Source organism: Rhea americana, unplaced genomic scaffold (assembly GCF_003343005.1).
Source record: "Rhea americana isolate MKP2758 unplaced genomic scaffold, rheAme1 scaffold_32, whole genome shotgun sequence".
NCBI classification, from domain to species: Eukaryota; Metazoa; Chordata; class Aves; order Rheiformes; family Rheidae; genus Rhea; species Rhea americana.
The window spans coordinates 6,811,572-6,834,329 of record NW_028186446.1 but is presented as its reverse complement, the minus strand read 5'-3'; positions in this window follow the sequence as shown (position 1 = coordinate 6,834,329).

Here is a 22,758-nt window from a genome sequence, read left to right as displayed (position 1 = left end):
TCCTTTAATTTGCTTTATAATGGTAATCACAGGAAACGACTGTCTAGCTCTTAGAAGTTTATCTGCAGTAATTAAACATTTTCTTCTCCAGAATTTCTCTTCCTGTTGATCAGACTAGAAGTACAATTCACTCCTGCTGGGAACATACTTCTAGAAGGTCAAAAAATAAACTTGTGCCATTTCCTTCACCTTCTGTTAAAGCTGTATCAAACTACCCATGAACATTCTTACTGTATATCATTGAACATGAATGGGCTCAATGACCTGTACAGAACAAGAGTATTGAGCAACCTATTAGACATGCTGACAAAAATACAATATTTGGGTCATATTATACAACACAAAAATAATTACTTCCAAAGTTGCACTCAAAGATACAGCTTACTTAAAACCACAGATAACTTTTATTCTTCATAAGTCATTTTTGCAATAGAGACGAATAAATATATTTGTTATGGATTACTATTATATTTAAATCTTGTCTCAAAGTCTGCATTATAGATATTTTATAGTCAAAAGCTCTATTTAAAATCCAAAAATAAGAATTGCATACAATAAGTATTGTTGGATCCTGTTTTGTTTATTTTTCCCTTTTTCCTGATAAAGCAAAACATCACGAGTATTTAAATCCTTCAATTCAGCCTTATTTTTTTCTTGCATAATGCAGTCATAGATTAAACAGAAATCTGACTTCAGAAAAATCTAATTTTCTCATCATTTATGAGAGAAACTTTATCATGAAACAGATGACACAGATGAAGCCAAATAAAGCTTCTCCATAATAATGAGGCTTATGTAAGGCACACAGTTTGGGGTATGAACTCTCCCTGCTACATATTTTTGCATATAGGAAACTCTTTCATGTCAAAATATTTCAATTCATACCAATCCAATGCTATAGGACATAGCTGAATGAATGAAAGCCAAACAGGAAATCTCATTAAATGTTGCCAGCAGCTTCAAATCATTATGAATTTTCCAATACAGCATCCGATAATTATGTTAGCTTTCCAATAACGTAGTTAAATGTCTCTCATTACAACTAATTGAGAAAGTACAACAGATTACCCAGTTTCACCATTTTATGAAAAGAAAATTATGTTTGGTCAGCTCTGCTGTTGAATGCATAGAAGTGCATGAGAAGTCACAAAAATTTCAGCACTTACCTTTCTGGGGATCAGAATACTTTACATGATTCCCTTATTTCATACTTATTCCTGTATAAACTTTTCTGCTCTATGTTCTTTGGGATATAAAGATTTTCTCTTCAAATTACCATGCCAATAAATTTATTTTCACTTCTAAAACTACCCACCTACTGCAAAAGTGACTTACAAAAGTTGTGTAAGGCTTCATAGCCGTAGTATTTCTTTCATTACAGTTAAAAAAAATTCTAGTTAGCACATCGAAATAGATTGCTCGTGAGTTTTCCTGGTGCTTCTGGGATTTCCACTGCCTCAGACCCTCAGAGTCACTGTTCAGAGGACAGCCCAGTGCATAATTTGAGCTGCCCAATTTTCACTATTGCCAGTGAGGAGCATGCTGGAGGAAATCTAGACGAAACTTCTAGCATCAGCAATCAGGCTAACCTCTCTAGCAAAACAAAAAAGTCCACATGGTTATTCCTGTTATTATTACAACTATTTGACTTAGAAAGTGAGTAGTTTGTCATTGTAAGAGTGAACGTACAGAATTCATTGCACCATCTATGGCAGCAACTCCGTTCTGGCCAGCATAATGTGCACCTCCCAGTATCTTCATTACAAAATCACAAAATCAGAAGCTGCAAGACTACAAATCAGAGGCATAAAATGAATGGTTGTTCAATTCTAAACTCCTATATGGTTCTTGACAGCTTACTTTCAACAAAATTTAAAAAACAAACGGCATCATCTTCCCATCCTGCAACCCCTCCACAAGCTGAGGCAGTAAAAGAACATGCATTTATAACATATCCACAGTATGCCTTTGCAGAGGTCCAAATCTATAATCATCACCTGGAATGGGATCACAGAGGGAAGATGCAAGTCTAAGAGAGGTTTAACTATTCAGTTATTTGGACTCACAAGCACAACACCAAAGGCCTACAACCAGAAACAGTGTGCAATTACTGCTCTAATTCCCCTTTGGCATCCAGTCCGGTACGACACCCACATGCTCCAGAGATTTGGGGACTGGTGGCCATGAGGAGCATATGCTCAGCTTCACGTGCTTGTGCCCACTGGCTACAGAGGAGGGTGGTCCCTGCACTTGGCTGCAGGGTGCCCAGCTGCCCCTGCCCCRTCACTCTCCGCGGCAGCAGACTATACCCAAAGTCCAGCAGAACAGAAGGGCTCATCTCCTCCCATCCAAAGAAGAAAGTGTGACTGACTGAGGAAAAAAGATAATTAGGAAGATACAGGAACATCGCCATGCAGCTAAGTGGTTTGTCCTTCTGAATGCATCACTAAATTTCACACAAATGCCAAAAAAAATAAAAAGAAAAGAAAAGAAAAAAAGAAAAATAAAACAGAGAAACTTTGCCTTCAAATGAGGCAGGCTCCAATGCAATAAGCACGAGGCTACAATAACACAATGCCTATAGTAGCATCAATAACTATAATCAACTGTCATTTTATATAATTCAAGCCGTTTTCAACCATTCAAGTGACCAAAAAGAGGGGTGTGTGTGGGGGTGTGTGTTTGTGGGGGAAGAATAAAGCTTCAAACCACAGAACTGACATTAATGTATTTTACTCTCATTTAATTTGGCATTTTGTAAGTGGGGTAGACAGTGCCCTAGGGGTATAACTGAATCTGAAATCTGCAAAATTTCTGCTAATTCAAAATAAAATCTAAATTCTCCTTATCATGAAAAAAGCCAGTAATTTAAATGTCTGCAAAAAGAATTATTTATCAACAGCATATTCAGTTGCATGTCCTCACAGAATGAACCCAATTCAGCAGCATTCTCAAAGAAACCATATCCCTTTCTTTAATGCAAAGATGGGAATGAAAATGAGTACTGTACTGTGTGATAAAGGGGAGTTATTGCTTTCCAATAAGGTAAATAGCACAATCCTGATCCCAGAGCAATTTGGCATAAAACAGGCTTTCCTGGTAACATGAAAAGGACATTGTGTGTGGAGTCCCTTCCCATTGATTCATTCCTGCTTTTCAGGCCCCAGTGCTGCTGGAACAGATTGCCTTCTCTAGTGCAAACCCCGGTGACGTCTGATTCACCCCCTGGCAGCTAGTCAAGCCTATCTGGACAAGCAGGCCTCATGGAGCTGGGGACTTCAGGTTTTTTCCACTGTGTTTATCAGCAGTTCTCATGCTGTTGAAATGATCCTGGCAGTACTATTCACAGTAATCCCTCACTCTTTTGTGCCACAGTTGTTTTGAAACACAGCTCTCCCCTTCTAGGTGTGTAATCCCAAAAGACTCAAGCCCAGGAAAGTTGTGCAAATGATCAGCTAAACTGGACTCCTTAGACAATTCAGATGATGCACAAAATCAATGCCCTGTAAAAACTAATACAATTTTTAAAAATGTAATTAAGTTAACTAGCTGCCTATTTAACACTAAAATCCCCCAAGGACTTAGAGTCTGCAAATGGTAAAGCACTCCATGTATTTTCCAAACATGTGGTCCTGGATCCTAGTCCTGTCGTTAGGTCCACCAAGGAGCACCACTGACATCCATGGTGCTCCCAGCACATGCTAGGAGCCCTTTGAGGGGGTCCAATTGTCCAATGAAACCCAGTATGCCCAAACCTATGTAAGTAAGGTTAGCCCCACACTTAAACACTTATGGTGTCTGGGATAACAGTCTGTGGAATAAAAGAGCAATCTGTTGTACATATAAGCAGAGGAATTAAATTTATCTGTGCCTACAATCATACCCAAGAGCTGGATAAAAAAAGGATGCCAAATGAAACAACATATAATAACAACCTGCCTCAAAATATCTGTGAGTGAATGTCTTACAACTTCTTCCCTGAGGTAAGAAAAGGAATCAATTCGTATCTATATATAACCATCAGTACACGGTACAGTGTCTCACATTGTGAATTAGATGTTATCCTGTGAAGATGCCTAAGAATAAGGCAAATTAAGACCAAAACCAGAAACTCAAGGGAGTCTCAGAAATAACTGAGGATATACAGCCTTTTCTGGGCATTTATTAAAACATTTGTCTGTCCATCTATCTACAATGTGTAAATATAATTTCTTCAAAGCCAGCCTAAATACACTGCAACAAAAGCAAACTTAAACAGAACTAGAAAAACTCATTCAAAACTACAAAGTTTGGGTAAAAAAAATCACCATGGGTCGATACAATGTCAGAAATAAGAAACGATTTGATATGACTACACTGAAAGATACCCGTATTCAACAGATATCACAAGATAACTGTGCAGTTCAGAAGTTTGTATACAAGATGACCAAAACCCAAGAATGAAACTTGCTTGCAAAAGATTTCTACAACTGTTCCTGAAGTTGCACACTCACTAACGGAAAAGAGTTGATAGAGGGGAAAAAAGGTACAGTAAAATGTACAGACTTCAAAGTGCAAACTCTCTACTTGTTAAACAGAAGATAGGCAATACATACGAAATCTCTCCTTCAAAATAACCCTTAAACTCATTAATGTTGTGTCATTGAGGGATCAGTGAAACATGCAGAAAGATGATAGCAATGTTCTAGTGTTGGCAGGAATTAAGTAGCAGAATTCTATTTATTTTTCACTAAGGAATAATTTATTGCCAAGATTAAACAATAGGTAGAAATTAAAATTTTTACCCACCAGTTCTCATAATCATTCAGATATGATACACTGTTATTTATTGTGAGCACTGGTAGGACTCCAGCTGCAGAGTTCAACAGATTTCTCCTATTATCAATCACTAAGGACATATCGACTGGTCTTTGCAACCTTTAAGAAGACAGAGCTCTGCTGCTACAGCAACTGAAGCAAACTCTCCCTCAGTAGCTACCCTTTCCCAGAGTATGGCACTGGAGTATCTCATCATGTCATTTTCAAAAAGGGTCATAGGATCATAGAATCAGTAAGGTTGGAAGGGACCTCTGGAGATCATCTACTCCAACCTCCCTGCTCAGCAGGGTCACCTAGAGCATGTCAGACAGGGTTGCATCCAGGCAGGCCTTGGAGATCTCCAGAGAAAAAGACTCCACCACCTCTCTGGGCAACCTGTTCCAGTGCTCCATCACTCTCACAGGGAAGAAATTCCCCCTCACGGTCAGGTGAAACTTCCTGTGCTTCAATTTCTGCCCATTGCCTCCTGTCCTGTCACATGGGACAACTGAAAAGAGTTTGGCCCCATCCCCCTGACATCCTCCCTTCAGGTACTTATGCACATTGATAAGATCCCCCTCAGTCTTCTCTTCCCCAGGCTCAAGAGACCCAGCTCTCGCAGCCGTTCCTCATAGGGCAGATGCTCCAGCCCTCTGATCATCTTCGTAGCCCTAAGCTGGACTCTCTCCAGTAGCTCCATGTCTCTCTTGTACTGGGGAGCCCAGAACTGGACACAGTACTCGAGATGAGGCCTCCCCAGGGCTGAGTAGAGGGGCAGGATCACCTCCCTCCACCTGCTGCCAACATTCTTCCTAATGCACCCCAGGATACCATTGGCCGTCTTGGCCACAAGGGCACATTGCTGGCTTATGGTCAATCTGTCATCCACCAGCACTCCCAGGTCTTTCTCTGCAGAGTTACTCTCCAGAAGGTCAGCCCGCAGTTTGTACTGGTGCCTAGGGTTATTTTTCCCTAGGTGCAGGTCTCTGCACTTGCCCTTGTTGAACCTCATGATGTTCCTCTTGGCCCAACTCTCCAGCCTGTCCAGGTCTCTCTGAATGGCAGCACAGCCCTCAGGTGTGTCAGCCACTCCTCCCAGCTTGGGTCGTGTTCTTGCCTCCAGATAACCCGTATCAACTAGCCCCAAAATCTAATTTGCCCACAGAAACTTCCCTCATTTCCTACCTGAAATTTCCATGTACAGGATAGTGGAAGTTGTCCAAACACAGAATAACTCAAATAAGAAAGTCTGATTTCATAAGTCATGCTTCAGGCATAACTAATTGCTGAGCCCTTATAAAATTACAGAGAATTCATACTTTACCTTCTGGAAGGACAGTACCTCAGTGACCAAAGCGAAAGGACAGCAAGGTTGCAGCTGACCAGCCCCAATCAATGGGGAAAACAGAGTGGAGCATGCTGATGGCAGTGAGAAAAAACTCCATCAGAATTACTTGAAGTCATGGCACCAGAAAACATACTCCTGCTGCCAAGTACTAGCATGGACCCATAGCCCTCATACAGGAATATGTATCACAAAATGTTCTAGAAATGTCCAAGGTCAAAATTCAGCTTAATTCAGGACTTGGCCTGCATGGGATGTGGAGCAAGCGGTGCTGCTGCCTAACGCCCCACATCACCAGCAAAGCCTCGTAGGCTACATTAAGTCACTGTGAGAATTATCAAATATACCCTGTAGCGTATTCTAACATGTAACCAAGGAGCAATTTCTAATTCCCAAATTTCTAAGTGAAATAATGATATCCTAACCGAGCTGAACAATAGGATCAGCTATTTTCCAACATTTGCTGTGAATGTGCTATAAAACCTATTCTTCTCTACTCCTGCCAGCAATTAGGAAACAGAGAACAGCAGGAACTGGAGCTCTTTGATATCAGTTAAATGTTCAAGATATAGCTGACAGCTGATTTCCAGCAATGTTTTGTCAGGCTCTGACAAATTATCTATGGAGTCAAAGGGCTTTGTGGCATTCAACAACTTTCAGAATTTGGTGCTTTTTATTTTGGTGATTGAGTAGGGATCAACTGTTGTGGACCTGTTGAGTGAAAAATAAAGCCTGTAAAGTGAAAGTATTAAGACTATTCCCAGAAAGATATCTTTCACATTGCCTGTAGGTATATAAATTATGTATATATTGTATATATGTATATAAATATATACAAAAGTTACAAGCCTGAGGTGATGATATTTAAATTCTTAAAACTTTTATAGAAAAAAAAGCAAAACAACCAGAAAACTGTTACCTTTACATGCAAGATGCACATGATAATGTAGACAACACTTTGAGGATGAATCTCAGAGACTTAATACATGCAGTAATGCTTGGTACTTTTTACTAAGTATGGGAGAATGTATTCCTAAAGGCTACATATTAAAACAAAAGATTACTAACCGATTTTACTGCTTACAGTGGTTCCTTGCAATGTTAAAATTGTTGTTCAGCAGTTATAACCACATCCTGCTTAAATGCAGCATTTCTGTGTTGAAAAGAGGGTTCTCTGATGATGGAAAGATTATGAAAGCATGTTGACTATATCTTTCATTTGATATACTGACTTTTCGCTATGGTATCAAACAGGTCTACTTGCCCATAAATTCTTTTTGCTGTAACAGGAATTGGTACCTTCTTTTTCTCTTTGTAAAAAACATTCCTTTCTTAGTAAAAGTCTGTTTCCATTTACTAAATCAGTCATTTAAACTATCAGCTAAAGCACTATCATTTCTAGTCTTGATTCCAGGGATGTTCACTTAAAGACAGCCCGCAATCTGATATCAGGATACACTACTATGCTTCATAGTAGACATAGTACCTTTTTAGCATGTCTGATCTTCCTCTACTTTACATAAGCTCCTGATATAACATTAATCAAAAATTAAACATTCTGTGATTATATAGTGTCTAGCATAGAAAGGACTTAGGCTCCAAGGAACAATTTAAGTAATTCAATGTAATATCCATATTATGTTATGTATATAATTCAGTATCACATATCAAACATGGTCTATCTCTCTGATGTAAAAACCTTCACAAATTAATCATCACAGCTTAATCTTATGCATAAAGGAATCTTGGTTGGACTCATTGTATGTTACTGATATCTCATAAAAATAGATTGCCTTGGCATACATTAAAATACAAGCCTATGTTTTCATCATTTGAATATTCAATACATGACTACATACTCTGCATGTGTCACTGATGTGACTGTTCCTGATACACCAGTAAACAAACATCGAAACAGCAGGTTAGCTAGGAAGTCATCTCTAGAATGAATGTTTTCTATGGCAGCTTCAGGTATAATTACACTCTATGTACATGTGGTTGAATATTTACATGATAACAGGCATTATAAGAAGGTGGACTATAATTTTCCTGTTTTTAGTGGAAAACATCCTTTATTTGAGCTTTCCTTTATTGTCACGCTCTCTATCAGAAACTTAGACTTTAGTCAAGATAAGCTTCAGGGAAGTGTTATAGTAATTAGCAAGTACAAGAGCTGGTTCCATGGGGAATTTAGAAATAAAAGCTTTCCTGCTGAGATAAATAGCAGCAGTATGGAAATCAAAATGTTTTGGTATAACACTTAATGCTATTAAAATCAGTCTCTGCTGCATTTTCTCACATGGGAATGAAAAGTCTTTTGTTTAGTGACTGGCACAATTAAGACATATCTAATGTCAAAACAGGAGCCTTCAAGTAATTTTTTAGATGGGAACTTTAAAAAAAATCAGAAAACACTTAGGAACACATGACACTTCCCCAAACAAGCAAAATTCTCACCTCTTTAAAGTATCTCTTGTCATAAGATAATATTTTAAACAAACCGGATGTTTGTAATATGCAGCAAACAACTTGATGTCATCTCTTATAGCAGTGGGCCTATTATTGTATAGACTGTGGGTAGGCATAACAGAAATATGTACATTAATCAGAAAGCAAAAACCTCCTGTCCTCGTTCATATGAACTTATTTGCTTACTGTATATAACTAGCATACCAAAATATATTATTGTCAATTTTTTTTATTTACTTGGTTTGCTATAAGTTGAATTAACAGCTTAAATTATATTTTACCTAAGAAAAGAAAAAAGTAGTGGCCTTTAAATGCAGAAGAAACATTCTGTTCCTTATTGTTCAAAAGCCATTACACTCTACCTTGAAAACATCTTTTAAAAATAAAAATTTATTTAAAAAACGAAAGACTATTTGGAAATGAAATGTGCTTTGTATTTCCTATAAAGGACAGACAAACCATTTCCTTCAATTAACAAAGTTAAGTTGATAAACAGCAAGAGTTTAAAATTTCTTTTTATGCCAAATGGAAATAATTGTGACTTGATTAGAGTTCTATCATAGTAAAACTTCAATTTATGACATAAATATAATTTGACTACATTCTAAAATATTTTAATGTGAATACTCATTGGATAGGATGTTGTGAAGTATGTTAGTTTTTATTGCTATTAGAAGACTAAATTAGCATCTCTACCAGAAGGGAAGACGGAGACGTTTCTCCAAGCTCCTATTTCCCAATGAGAACAACCATACTAATAAACTGAGAAGTTTTTCAAAGTGTAAATTAAAATTCCAGCTCCTATTGAAAATTAAATCACTCTGTAATATAATTTAAAAACATCGTAATACTTCTAGCAATGTTCAAGCAAGTAAAAAAATCAAGCAAATATACCTGTGCACACAAATCTGCGTGTGCTCCCACACAAATCTGCGTGTGCTCCTGTGTGGGTAGGCCCATGCGCGCACACACGCTGATGAGGAGTGGCAGAGTGCAATCTGCTTTCACTCAAGCTCAGTTCTTAAATCTCAAATCAACGTATACGTCATTATTCCATCTTAATTCTGTGCACACACAGCACTGCAAACCACTTCCAGTTTACCCAAAATTAGAGCAATGTCTGTCTCTGCTTTACAGGAGCCCGAGTCAGAAGAGGCTTTGCAGACTTGGGCTCAGAAGCACCAGCAGAGCAATGTGGGTAAGACCGGACTAATCTAAAAAACCCCTTGTTCTTGAACAAAGAATTGATGCCTAGGCATATCTTTTAAAATTTGACTAGATATATTGAAATAATTGTTTCCTTCAAGTACACAAAGCATTTAGTTTTTTAGAGCCAACCCACTTCATTTGAAGAACGTTACTTTGCAATACTAGATTAACTGGAGATGACAAACGTTGCCAATAACGGTCAGCTCGGCCGGCTTTTGGGTGCCAAGGACGGCTGTTTTTCCACCCCGAAGAGAGGAGAGGCTCTGAGGGGAGCAGGGGTCTCGCCGGCGCAGGGAGAGGCCGCGGGGCGGCAACGCGCTGCCCTGGCCCCTGCTGTGCTCGCACGCGCCCCAGTCGTGACTGGTGCAACGGAGCTGAGAGGAGCACCACACGAGAGGATCCTCATCGCTAAATTTGTTAGGGTAGGCAATATCTGCACCCTAAGTATAAAGAGCAAGCGTTTTACTCCGGGTGTGCGCGGAGGGACAGAAAACCTGAATTTCCTGAGGATGTTGTCGCCCTGCACGTGGTGATAAAGCAGCAGCTTGCAGAATAAACCCCGCAAAAAGCCACGTGAGCTGCCACGGTCCCTTAGATCTGGTCTGCTGTGGTGACGTACTTACAGCGCCACAGCAAATCGGCGTTTTCACAAGACCTGGGCATAGAATAATTTGGCAGGGCAAAAATAGATAGCTTGTATAACAGTCTGTCACGCGAACGGCTCTGCTGCTTGCCACTCCAGCACAGATCGAACTCCGACGAGCACTTGGCAGCTTTGATTTTTCCATGTTTTTTTTTTTTTTTTAATCACAGCACCTTTCTTGTCATCAGTGTCTTGTACTTTACTTCATGCATTGCGCTGTTTTTCCCCCAAATTCACGGCTTCCATTACCTGTGTCCCCATAACTTAGCTTGCCTTGGCAGAAAGGGTAGGATATACGGCCGCCTCCTCACAAGGTAATCAATAGTGCTCCGCGGATACGCTGCGCTACGCGGGGCTGTAAATAAGTGTCAGTCCTGTCTTCGAGAGCCCTCCGTATGTCACTTTTGCAATCCTTTCAATCTCAATTGACCGGACCCAAGGGAAAGATGTCATGAAGCCTCTGCTGAATCAGAGCTCCTGAGGTTCCTGCTTCACCAGAGAATTACAGTTTCGTGCCACACTCCTGCTCTTTAATAAACACTAAAACTCCAGGCTTTGTTAAGATCTTAGTCACATCATGGATGGATGGACTCTTCAATGGTAGAACTCATCTTAGTCTGAAAGGAGACTCTGCAGGACGGTCCCTAAAGAGGTAACACCCATATAATTTTATAATTACAGTTATTTCATTTCCTTCCTAAACAAAATTAGTTCAGAAGTCTTCACTGGAAAACTGTAGATTGTACTCTGAGATAACTATATTTTAACAGAGCGTTTGGGCTACACAGACTTTGATGAAACAGCGACTAGCAACTCGCAGAGAAACACAGAGCAATGACAGCTCCGAGAGCAGCTCTGTAGCCACTTGTCTCCACGGGCCTGCGCACAGTGTTTCCCTTAGCCGGGTGGATGGGCGTCCCTTACAGAGCAAAAGCTTATATCCATCCTTTTGAAGAAAAAGAGTAGGCAAGGGAACACTATTTAGCAGATTAAAAATCTGACCCAAAACCTTATTTTCTAGCTATATCTCTTTTTATTGGTAGTTGTTTCATGTTTCACCTAGGGTGAGAGGTAAAATAAGCACACATAAAAATAATCCTCTTGATGAAAGAACAACAACAGAAAAAAGAACACAAGAAAAACATACTCTTATTCGTATTCCCTGGTGAACTAGGCATAGCCTCAAAAATATTACTCCTTTCCAAGGAATATGTAGGAATATATATTCCAATGAATATATATAGGCCACTATTTTTGGCAATATTACTTCTGCATGTTTTTTTCTTGCAAGTTGATGTGTGTGTGATTTATTAAAACCTCCAGAGTTTAGTCACTTTCCAAACATGCAGAGCTGGTGGTCAGTGGCATAGTCCTTGTGTACCCAGGAACAGCAAAAGTCCCTTAAGCAAAGGACCTATCGGAACTAGGTGACATTTAATTGTGGCCACTTGAGCAGGACAAAGCGCACAATAAAGTGGAGGCCTGAGCTACAAGAACAGACAATAATTGATTTATTTGCAAGAAGTGAACAATCCTCCGTAGGATCGAGATCATGGAGTTGTCAGAGTGAGGCTGAGCAGCTGCACTGTGAGTCTCTTGTTTTCCAGAAGGCAGTGCAGGTCTGAAGCCCAAGAGCTCGCCTCGACGCCCAGAGCCCGGGGCAATGCCAGGATTCTGCTCAAAGGTGGGGAACTGGATGCAGCAAGAAGCTTAATGAATGACTGGAATAGGAACATGACACTTCCCTCACATTCCCAAAGGGAAAAACAGATATATTTGGAGTTTATAAGTGCTTCATCACACTTTCTGGTTGTACATACAAGCTGCTAAATATATAACGTGAAATAATTATCATAGAATCACAGAATAATTCAGGTAGGAAAGGAGCCCAGTAGGTCTCTAGTTGAACCTCTTGCTCAAAGCAGGGTCAGCCCTGAGATCAGAACAGGTTGCTCTGGGCCTTATTTTCCAAGGAGGGACATTACACAACCTACACATCTATGTAGCTATAAGAGATACAGTATATATTTTTTTATATGTGAATGTGTACATGTGTGTATATATCTATATATAAAATATTTAATTAATGCATAGAATTAGAAAAATAGCATATTCAAAAACATTTGGATTTAACGTATCAAGGGACAGATCTTAAATATCAGATCTTAAATATTTAGGCTGTGATCTAAAGCTAGAATTGTTTCTAAAAGAGGCAAATAAAGGTCAGCTTTGTTTTCTCATGCTATAGATAAAGTAGTACTATTAAAAGCAGCTGAAATATGATTCATAATAGAACTGTAATTCACAAATATTATATTAGTAAGACTTTCTGATGGCAGAATGCTCCTGATGTGAAAATACATTTACTTAAAAATCAAGATCTTTAAAATGTAATGGTACAAGTTCAAAAGCACTGATACCAAAACTGTTTAATTATTGTATTTCTTTAACTCTTCACTATCAGTCTCAGCAAACACACAGATTGTTTCATTTTTAGTGCATGATCATGATGTGATCATAAGGTGCAATGATATTTCTAATAGTATTCTTGTATGTGTGGCCTTTCTGGTCTGTCCCTGTGAGTTTTCAATAACAGCAAGGCTGTAGTGCTACTAGAAACTTGTACTCCTCTCACTGTGTGTACTTTATGTACTGTATGTACTTAAATACAGTGCATTGTATGTACTTAAATACTTAAAAACACCATTCTGCAGTCCATGTGGACTGAATGGCTACACTACAGTCATTTGCATATGCAAATACGTATGCCTGCAACACATTAAAGGTGTAACTGATTCTCCTATCAAGGCAGAACCTCAATGCATGACAACCATTATTTTTCTATTATTACATATGTGATACAAACGGGATGCTACTCTTTCTAAATGAGCTATAAAAGTTTGAAAATTGGTGCATTTTCCCATTTCTAAGATGTTGTGCTAGAGATTCCTGTATTTATTTTCTTTCAGAAGAGTGTATGACTTCAAAGTACACCATTCGCATGATATGGATCTGGTTAACATAGAACTAATGACGAAGAAGTAGAAGTTGTAATTTTTTATGTCCCATTCTTGCCCAAAGTTTCACTTGATGTATTAATCATTAACATGGTTAATGGTGAGCCCTGGTATTAGAACACAAATGGCTAATTTGAAATGCCATTTGATGTTGTGCTAACAGTTTAAAAACTGTTTAAAAATCATTAAAAATTCATAACATAACGTTAAAAATCTCAGCTTGATCAGTTCTCTGAAGTAAATGGTCACTGTTGTCACTGTTATATTCAAATCCTCTAAGATTTGAGCCTTTAGCTTCCCAAGATATTTTAGAGCTAATTATGAGTATTTCTAAAGCCTTGCATGGTGCTGCTTTGAATCAAAGAAATCTACCCATACTGCCAGAAAACATCTTGTGGGCTGAAACCAAACCCTCACCACATGCCTTTAACTCAGAATAGAATAATGACCAACTTATTCTTATACATTTGTACTATGACTAAAAATTTGGAGTCCAGGCTCATGATTAGGCTCTACTGTAATAATAACATACCATAATGTCAAATCGTTATAACAAAAAAGTTCCCTTCATTGTAAATATTGGATAATTTCCACTGTTAGCATAGCATAGGTCAAGGCCTATTACCTTTACTGCTTCTAAGTCAACACATAACTAAGCACAAATAGCTTACTAAGCTTCAAAATCATCGAAAAGAACTTCTACTCAAGGCTGTAACTGCTCAAAAAAGAAAACAAGGTGACCAATAGCACTGAAATAATTATGTAGTAAATGATTATTCCAACAAAACAGTTATTTTTGTTATAGGAGTTATATCTTTAGCCTTCTCTCAAGCCCTAATGTAGATGGATTTTGCCTTGCAGCAAAGCTCTGCTGCTCTGGGAAGGTTAGAAAGTATTTAGAAGCAATTAGAAAAATAAAGTGGGAAGTTAATCCAGTCTTAGAGTCTTCTCAGAAAACACTCAGAACTGCTAATTTTTATAGTGAGGGAATCATCTTTTTAAAAAGGAAGGAGTAAAGAGCAGAGAGCAGAGGTAGGTGCTTGGTCACAAATTTGTATTCAGATCCATACCAGAAACCAACAAACAGCAAACATTACAGAGAATTTTGTGTATTTTTACTTTCTTTAGTAAGACACTACCATCTGCACTCCAAACGCTTTCAGGGACTGTACAGGCTGCACTGCCAAATTCTCATCTTGAAGAATTGTACAAACTTACAGACTGAGGTCTACAAGCAAAAAGCTTTAACTTCCTAGCCACATGTGGATAGGAAAATCTGACTAAATTGTGAAGGAAATGATTAGGTGACTAGAAGATACGGGTCTAAAGACTGCTTCCTAGTTGTCAATAATAGCTATTAACAGAAAAACATACTCCTTTACTTAAAGGACTACAGTTATTTCTGCCAGTTTCTCAGCTGATGACTCCATACTTTCATGATCATCTCAATCTTGTCTCAGTATAACCAGCTCACTCCTGCTCCTGCTCCAACTTTGATCAGACTGGCTGTAGTACTGAGCTGAATATACAGATCAGGCAAGCTGCACTATAGCTGCCCCATGCCAACCTTTCTGGCCTCCAGGCTCACCGATTTGAGGGAACAAAGTCACAAACATGACAGGTCGGCACACTGCAGCACTCTGCACTCAGCAGCTCGTTAGGAAGATGAGTAATTGCCCACAGCTACCCAGGGAGATTTACCCAGGACTGAGCAACAAAGTGACCGAAGACTAGCCCCAGCGACTTGTCGAGACAACGCAGCCTTCTGCTCCTTTTGTTTCCTAACACAGGCTCTGAAAATACTGACAGACTATGTAGGGATGTTCTGAAAAACAATCCAAGCTATACCTCCTCAGTCTGAGTTTCCAGGTCTCCATAACGGAACAGAAGAACACTGTGGGGAACACGTAACCTTTACAGCACCTTAAAATACGTACCAAGATTTAGTTAAGCAAGCTGGCTAGCAATATTATCTGGACTACGACTGCCCTCAAAAGAGGGCAGGAAACTTCCTGGGAACAAATGAGGGTCAAAAGAAGAGTTTTGCACCTAGGCCCTTATTTGATGTTTATGGTTAAGAAAGAACATTGTACTTCTTTTCAAGAAAAAAATATCTCATAATACTGCAGCTGATTTTATATTTGAAGCAGAGGTAGAAGTCTAAAGATATAAAGATTTCAACTGATTATTAAAATACTTAAGGGAAGATAAAGGCTTAATGACATTATTTCATAATCCAGATATTTTAGCAAGATGATGAAAATAAGATGTTTGTCTTTATCACAGAGAGACAAGAAAAATGAGGTATCGATGACTGAAACACTGATGCTTAAAACAAATACTAAGTAGTGATGCTGCACATACAGTTTCAACAATTAAAACTAAAAGGTCCCAAAGTCTTTCTCACGGGTAACACTACTGTGATGTTCTAGCTTTTATAAGCCCCATCTCCTCCGCAGCTAATTAGTGTTTTGTATTCCCCCAGGGTTTTAAGCACTTGCTGAGTATTGTCTCATGTAGTCTGTAAAATCTTCAAGGCACTCACTGCTGACTGAAGATTGAATTTCTCTCCGTATTTTTTTCTTTCCAGATCACTGGAATTGGATGATTTTGAAACAATTCATTTCACGGTCCCAATTTGCAAACTGTCTGTAGCCAGAACTCCTACAGCTATCACCTCCAATCTATAGGAATGAAAGCTCTAACACTGGTCAGGAAAAAGCTTTTCAGATCACAGTAATAAGCAATTTGTCAATAAGCCTCAAGTTGCTGTTTTATATACTGGTGCTTTTCCAAGCTTTTTCTCTCCGTTACAAGAACGAAGATGTTTCTCCCCAAATCTATCTGCCTGCCGAGTCACAGGGCAGAATAAATCTTGCCTTCTCTCAGTATCTCTCTCTACAACAATCTCATTTGGCACAAATGGTAAAATATTCACAGTAAAACCGCGTTGGCAACATTACAGTCTCTAAAAGGACTATTCTTTATTTCTCCCATACAAACTAGAAGTATGCAGCAGAGTTATGGTGTCAATCACTTGCAATACTAATTACTTCTTTGTGTAACTTACAATCGCTGGTGCATTGCTAAAACACTACAGAATGCATTACTTTACCTGCAAGAACAATGAAATGCTATCAGCTTAACACTCTTGCCTTCTACGCTGTAAGAGCAGTAGACATAGTACATAAACTTCCAATAATATATTAAAACTTACAGTTATTAGATCAGTAAGTATACGATGTTCACTACTATCCTTAGGGCATGAATCAGAAAAAAATGGTGTTACTGTGCCATTATCTGCTGCTGTACTCATGGTATGCTATTAGTTCATCATTATAGCCTCTTCAAAACAACATGATTTGGCAAGAAAGCATTTAATAAAAAGTTGATCAGGCATAAAATGACTGTATTTTTGGTTAAATTGTAGAACCATAGCATAATATCGGTATGGTATAGCTTTTGTTTYATTCAGCTGTTTAGTATGCTGTAGGTATAAATGAGAGACTTAAACCAAGCATCATAGCTGAACCTTTCAGACATTAATGTGATGATAGCTGTGTTATTATGAGCCTAATGATATCTAGTGCACACAAGAATACATAGGTGTCATGCTGGGAAACCAATGATCTGGCTCTCATTTTGACTGCAGGCAAAAAATATCTCATCAAAGCCATAAATTTCACGAGTCTGTTCCCAAATTTAAAACCCTTAAGGAAATGGCTTTCATGGTTCAACAGTTTTAAAGGGTTGCTCTACTTGGCTTTGTAACAAGGAAATTAATAGTTCTTCTAAAACAAATCGGAATTATGCCATGGCTGCATGCATTTTCATGCAGTTGCCTTCAGCATTTTACTTTCTTTTCCAGATAACATCACTGTAGAATCCACATTGAACTCACCATGGGGAAACATTTAATACCTACTATGACTGCTTTAGACTATGAGAGCTTTAGATAGGTGACAGAAGTTGCTCATTCATTCCTATGCAAAAATGGCTTTCTTTAGGTAATGCAAAATAGACTCATTTTCTAATCAACCTTCACTTTTCATAGTGTAAAACCACCTGTCCAGCCTTACGTTAGGGAGAGCCATTTCTCTAGTATGTTGTAGGGCAACTAATTCAGAGGTAGAAAGAAGGTTTATAGAACCACTACAGCAAAGAGGGATTTAAGTGAAATATGTCTCTTTAGTATGTTTTTTTTTTCCTTTTAAACATTCTTTATGCATAAATACTGTTTCTCCTGAGAATGAACAATCATGTTTAAATTCTTTTCTTCATTTAAAAGTATAACAAGCTTTTCTACAGGGTTGAAAACAAATATTGTTTCAGGATTAGCTGCTACATGTCATATTTTGTGCATATAATGCACTATGATCTGTGCTGTTCAGGAGAAAAATCATACACGAGCACTACATGGCCAGTGTAGGAATATATTTCAAGATATCATTGGAAACATAACAAGAACACTGTGAATTCTCATTTTAACTAGTAAGAAGTTACACAAATACTGGGATTAAAATATGAAAATATGTTTCCTCTTGTGTAGTATCCTCAGAATTGCACAGCATTTAAGATCCAAATATTTCAGAGCCTGTAGAGCTAGAAGCAAGAGATTAATTAAGCATTTTCTGAGTACAAAAAATGAAGTCATAGCTAAATCATGTGCTCTTCTCTAAGGTTAAAGTGGTGTATATACTAGATACAATAGTGCTGGAGTTCACAAAATCCTAGGCAGATCACTGCTTTGTAGGGGACAGAGAACAAATACAGATGATTGAATAAAAACAATAATACGTAATACATTTGCTGTAATATGAGAAATACGACAGTTTCTTCTTAGGAACAGAAAACAATTATCCCCTAAGTCACCCCAAAATAACTATCATTACGAACAAAAAAACTTCAGTTCCCAACTGGGCACCACCACTCACTGTCGTGCATCGTAGGGGCCAACCTGGAAGCAAAGATCTTCTCTCTAGACTTTCAGAGCACCATATCATTTTTATGCATAGAGGGAAAGAGAATCAAAGTGAACAGGACAGATTAAAACCGGCTGTTGGGGCTCATGTACGTGTCTGTGTGCACGTGTGTTCATATACACTGGTTCAACTGAATCAAATTTGTCTAAACTTTTGCCCATCCTAAGTTAGCCTTCAGGCATACTGAAAGCCATCATTCTCCAGAAGATATTTCAAGGAAGGACAAGGTGATGTAGAAACAGAAGTCAAATCTGAATATCACCCTATGGCATTTGGTACATTAAATTACCATGCTTAGTTTCTTCCTGCTTTGAGAGGCAGATTGCATTTAGTACTCCACCTGGCTTATGGTTGTCTGTAGCACAGATACACCTTAAAGAAAATCCACATTTTTTTCACAAGATTTTGAAGACATAGTTCTGATGAAGAGTAACACTCTTCATCATGTGTCACGTGCCAGTCCTACAGGCCTGTTGCGGCAATCTGCTTTACCCAGCAAGCTGTATCCAAAAAAAAAAAACACCTCAGAAACTGCGAGAAAAATATGTGAAAAAATGCAGTGAAAATTCATACTGAAAATCCAAGAGTAAACAAAAAAGTCAAACCAATTGCAAACTGAATTTAACCAGAATCAAAATAAATAAATTTACCTATTCCAGTACAGTGTTTATTTGGCCTTTATCAGCCAAAAAAAATCTATTTAGAAAAAAAGTCTACACTCAAGTCACTAAATAGGTCTCCTCCATTTTTCTGGAAGGATGAAGTTAGGCCTGCATTTTAACTCGGTCGCATTTGTTTCAGTTACTCTCAAATCCAGCTGCTGCTGCTAATACTGCTGATTATTCTTTTGTAGTGGAAATTTCTAATTTCTCACATTTAAAAATTTTTGGAATTAAGTAACTTAACTTGGGGATTAATTGCTATTTATCAGTCCTGATTGTAGGTTTCTGCTGATAGGTGTCTGTTGGATTTCTGAAAAAGTTACTGAAAGTACGATTTAAGTAATTATATATACTATATATTTTCACATTAGATTCTCAAGAATTTATGAAATATATACTTTTTTTAAAATCATCYGCACTATGCACCAATTGAAGGCTTCAGTATCTTTCCACATCTGTAAGTCTTTCTCACCCAGGTGTTTGAGAGCCAAGTAATACATTTTCAAGCAAAAACTGAATTTCAAATAACTACCTTTCCTGTATCAGGAACTGGTGCAGTGCCAGGCTGTCACAGAGCTTAGGCCCACAGCAAAGGTACAAACTTACTGCCATGGACTGAGTGAAAGTAGATTATTCTGCAAAATGGAGACTGTATCTACTAATTTCAGTAAGAGAATTTGCACGGATAAACTCAAACACGGAGCGCATTCAGGGTGGTCGGGCAGAGACCACATCACGGTCACGGACATGGTCTCCCTCCCATTACACTACAGTGATATTAAGCCCTCTCCCATATTTCCTACACAAAGCTCGCGCTCTCACCTTTGCTTAGCAGCCTGCTGTCGCCTCCTTCAACGCTCAGTTGCCTTGCAGCCCTTCCCGACGACGATCCTGCGCCTGCCTCAGTTTCTGGTAATTGCCAAGCTGTGAGAACTGACCTTGGCTTTCTGGGTTAGTCTAAAAAAGAAGGAAGAGTCACTCCATTCCCTCCCTCCTTGTGATCCCGCCGTGGTGCAGAGGGCTGTCCATCAGGTTCCTACGTGGTAAATCTGCGTGCTCCTGTCCTTCACCTGTCTCTTCTGCTATCGTAAACTGAAATCATACTCCCTCTTCTTTCTGCGCTGGCCACAGTGGCTGATCTGTACCAACCAGACCAATGCTGAACTTGTTTTATATCCTAATTTACATGATAGCTGCCCTCTTTCAATTGAGAACTACTATTAAACTCCTGTAGAGTAATTATGATTGAAATTTGTCCAAGAACTATGTATATTTGAACCTCATGAACCAGAAAAGAATATTACTGAAGCATATTCATCCTGTTTTAAAATATCTGAAACTATAATTTATACAGATGGGATAAAATTGACTGGTGAATATTATTTACAATCTGATTTAGTGCCCAATATACCGAAAAAGAGTAAAAACGCGGAACAGTGGGAAAAGAGGTGAACTTTTTCAACTGAAGAAAATTCAGCTCTCCTAGATCAAGATAAATTTCACTGTAGAGACTTGAGTGATGGTTGCTCTTTTTCTAAAATATGCAATTAGCAATTTCCTGATTTCTTCTTGTAGTGTGCCGCCAAGCTATCTGGCCAGAGACCTACATCTGAGCTTCTTGTACTAACTTTCCCATTGACTGACCTGCACAGACAGAAAAACTGGGGTTAATCTGAAACAAAAAATGCTGAGTGTAGGATTTTTTTAATATTTTTCGCTACCGACTTAAGGTTTTATGACACAGCAAGAAAAGTTCTTTGTTAGAATGGAAAGATGGATAGAAAGAAATTAAATTTGGATGGGATAACCTGTAAAGACAAAAGCTTGACATTTATTAAAAAACAATGATCATATGCAGATGAAAAAGTTTATATGGAAGAAAATGATAACACAACATGAAACAAATTAAAAATCACAATAAGTATGCAAAAGCCAAGTATGTTTGAAAACACACAGGGCATATTATAAAATCTTTGCCCCTGTGCAGTCCCTGGCAACATTTATTTTTATCACTGATCAGAAGAAATTTCAGTACTTATTTAGTAGATTGAACATTTTCCTATCTCTTAAGTATCAAAACTCTCACCCAGAAATACCAGAATATGCCTGAGTTATAGCTAGCTTTTCAGGATAGCACTGCTCAGTGTAGTTAAAAAAAAAATTGACCTGTTTGATCAGGAAATGTTATTAGTGATGGATAACACATCAGCTTTCTGCACTGTGTTCTAAAAGCTTTTATAATTATATTGGTATTGTGTTTCAGATCTGAGAATTCAGCTTTTAATATAATCATAAATGTCACCAAAAGCCACTTAATTAATTTCCCAGTGCAGCACAAATTTAATTTTCAATGACTTTATTGAGAATATTTCTGTTAATTTTACAATGAGAAACTATAATCACTGTTACACAACTTGTAAATATTTCAAACAAGACAGTAATCTCCTATTTCTTTGATTTTTTCTGTTCCAAAGTCAGCTCCTGAGATGGATTTTTTTCATCAGCTTCATTTTCATCTTCCTACAAAAGAAAATGAAAACGCAAACATTAATTAATTTATTGAAGAGGTAAGCCTTTTGTACTTGTATGTATATAATACATGTACAAACAAAATATATGTATATATTTTAGCCACCTCTTGGCTGACTAATAAGCATAAATATAAACAGTAATTGTCATTTATTATTTATTGAAGAGTTTGATTTTTCTGAAAAGCTGAAATAAAAATGTTAAGAATATTCAAAATTTTAAAAAGGCTAATCATCTACATTAAGATTGAAAGAATAATTTAATTAGTAAATGTTTTATTTGTAGCCCTGACCACTCACTAAAACATACAAATATGACATGATATTCAAACTTTTGCAGCCATTTCAGACTTTTCCTTTGCTCTTGAACAGAGGTTTCCACAAAATTACTCTCAAAATACAAGAACTTTCATCATTGTTCTAAAAACTACTTTTGAAAAGCAACTGCCATTGAAAAATGTTTCATTTTTTTTGAGACCAGATACGTTTACTTCACCATTTGATAAAAGGCAATAAATTTAACTTCAAAGACACTTTATGTGCTGCAGCATCATATTTTTGTCCCATCTAGCATGTTTTCTTGACAGGTCTGCCAATTTTCCAATTACTTGTACCACCATATGTTATCTGAAGATCAGTCAGGTCTAAAATAGGAAACATGAGCATGTCAGGCAGCAGCATGCTTACAATATTCCACAGCTTCAACTCCAGGAGTTGGGCTCATAATTCACTATGGGCTTCTTTGGGTCATACTGTAAGAATGAAGTGACATTATAATGCTCGTTTCCATAGGAATTAATACTCTTTTGTGTTCAGTCTAAAATAGTGACCTCCAAAATACAAATTATGAAAGTCTAAGAGAACTAGACTAAGTTCATGGGGCCACTTGTAACCCATCACATCATGAACAGACCTTTCCACCCATTCAAAGTACGGCCAGTTTTCCTGTCCGCATTTTGATTTACAATATGGAGACTTTTCTTCATTCTGAAAATACAAACAAAACCCAATTCCATAACAAAAAGACATTTGGGAGCTAAGAGGTACTCTAGCAATGCCCCTCATCATAACCAATATCAATTAATCAAACCAAAGAGAGAGAAAAC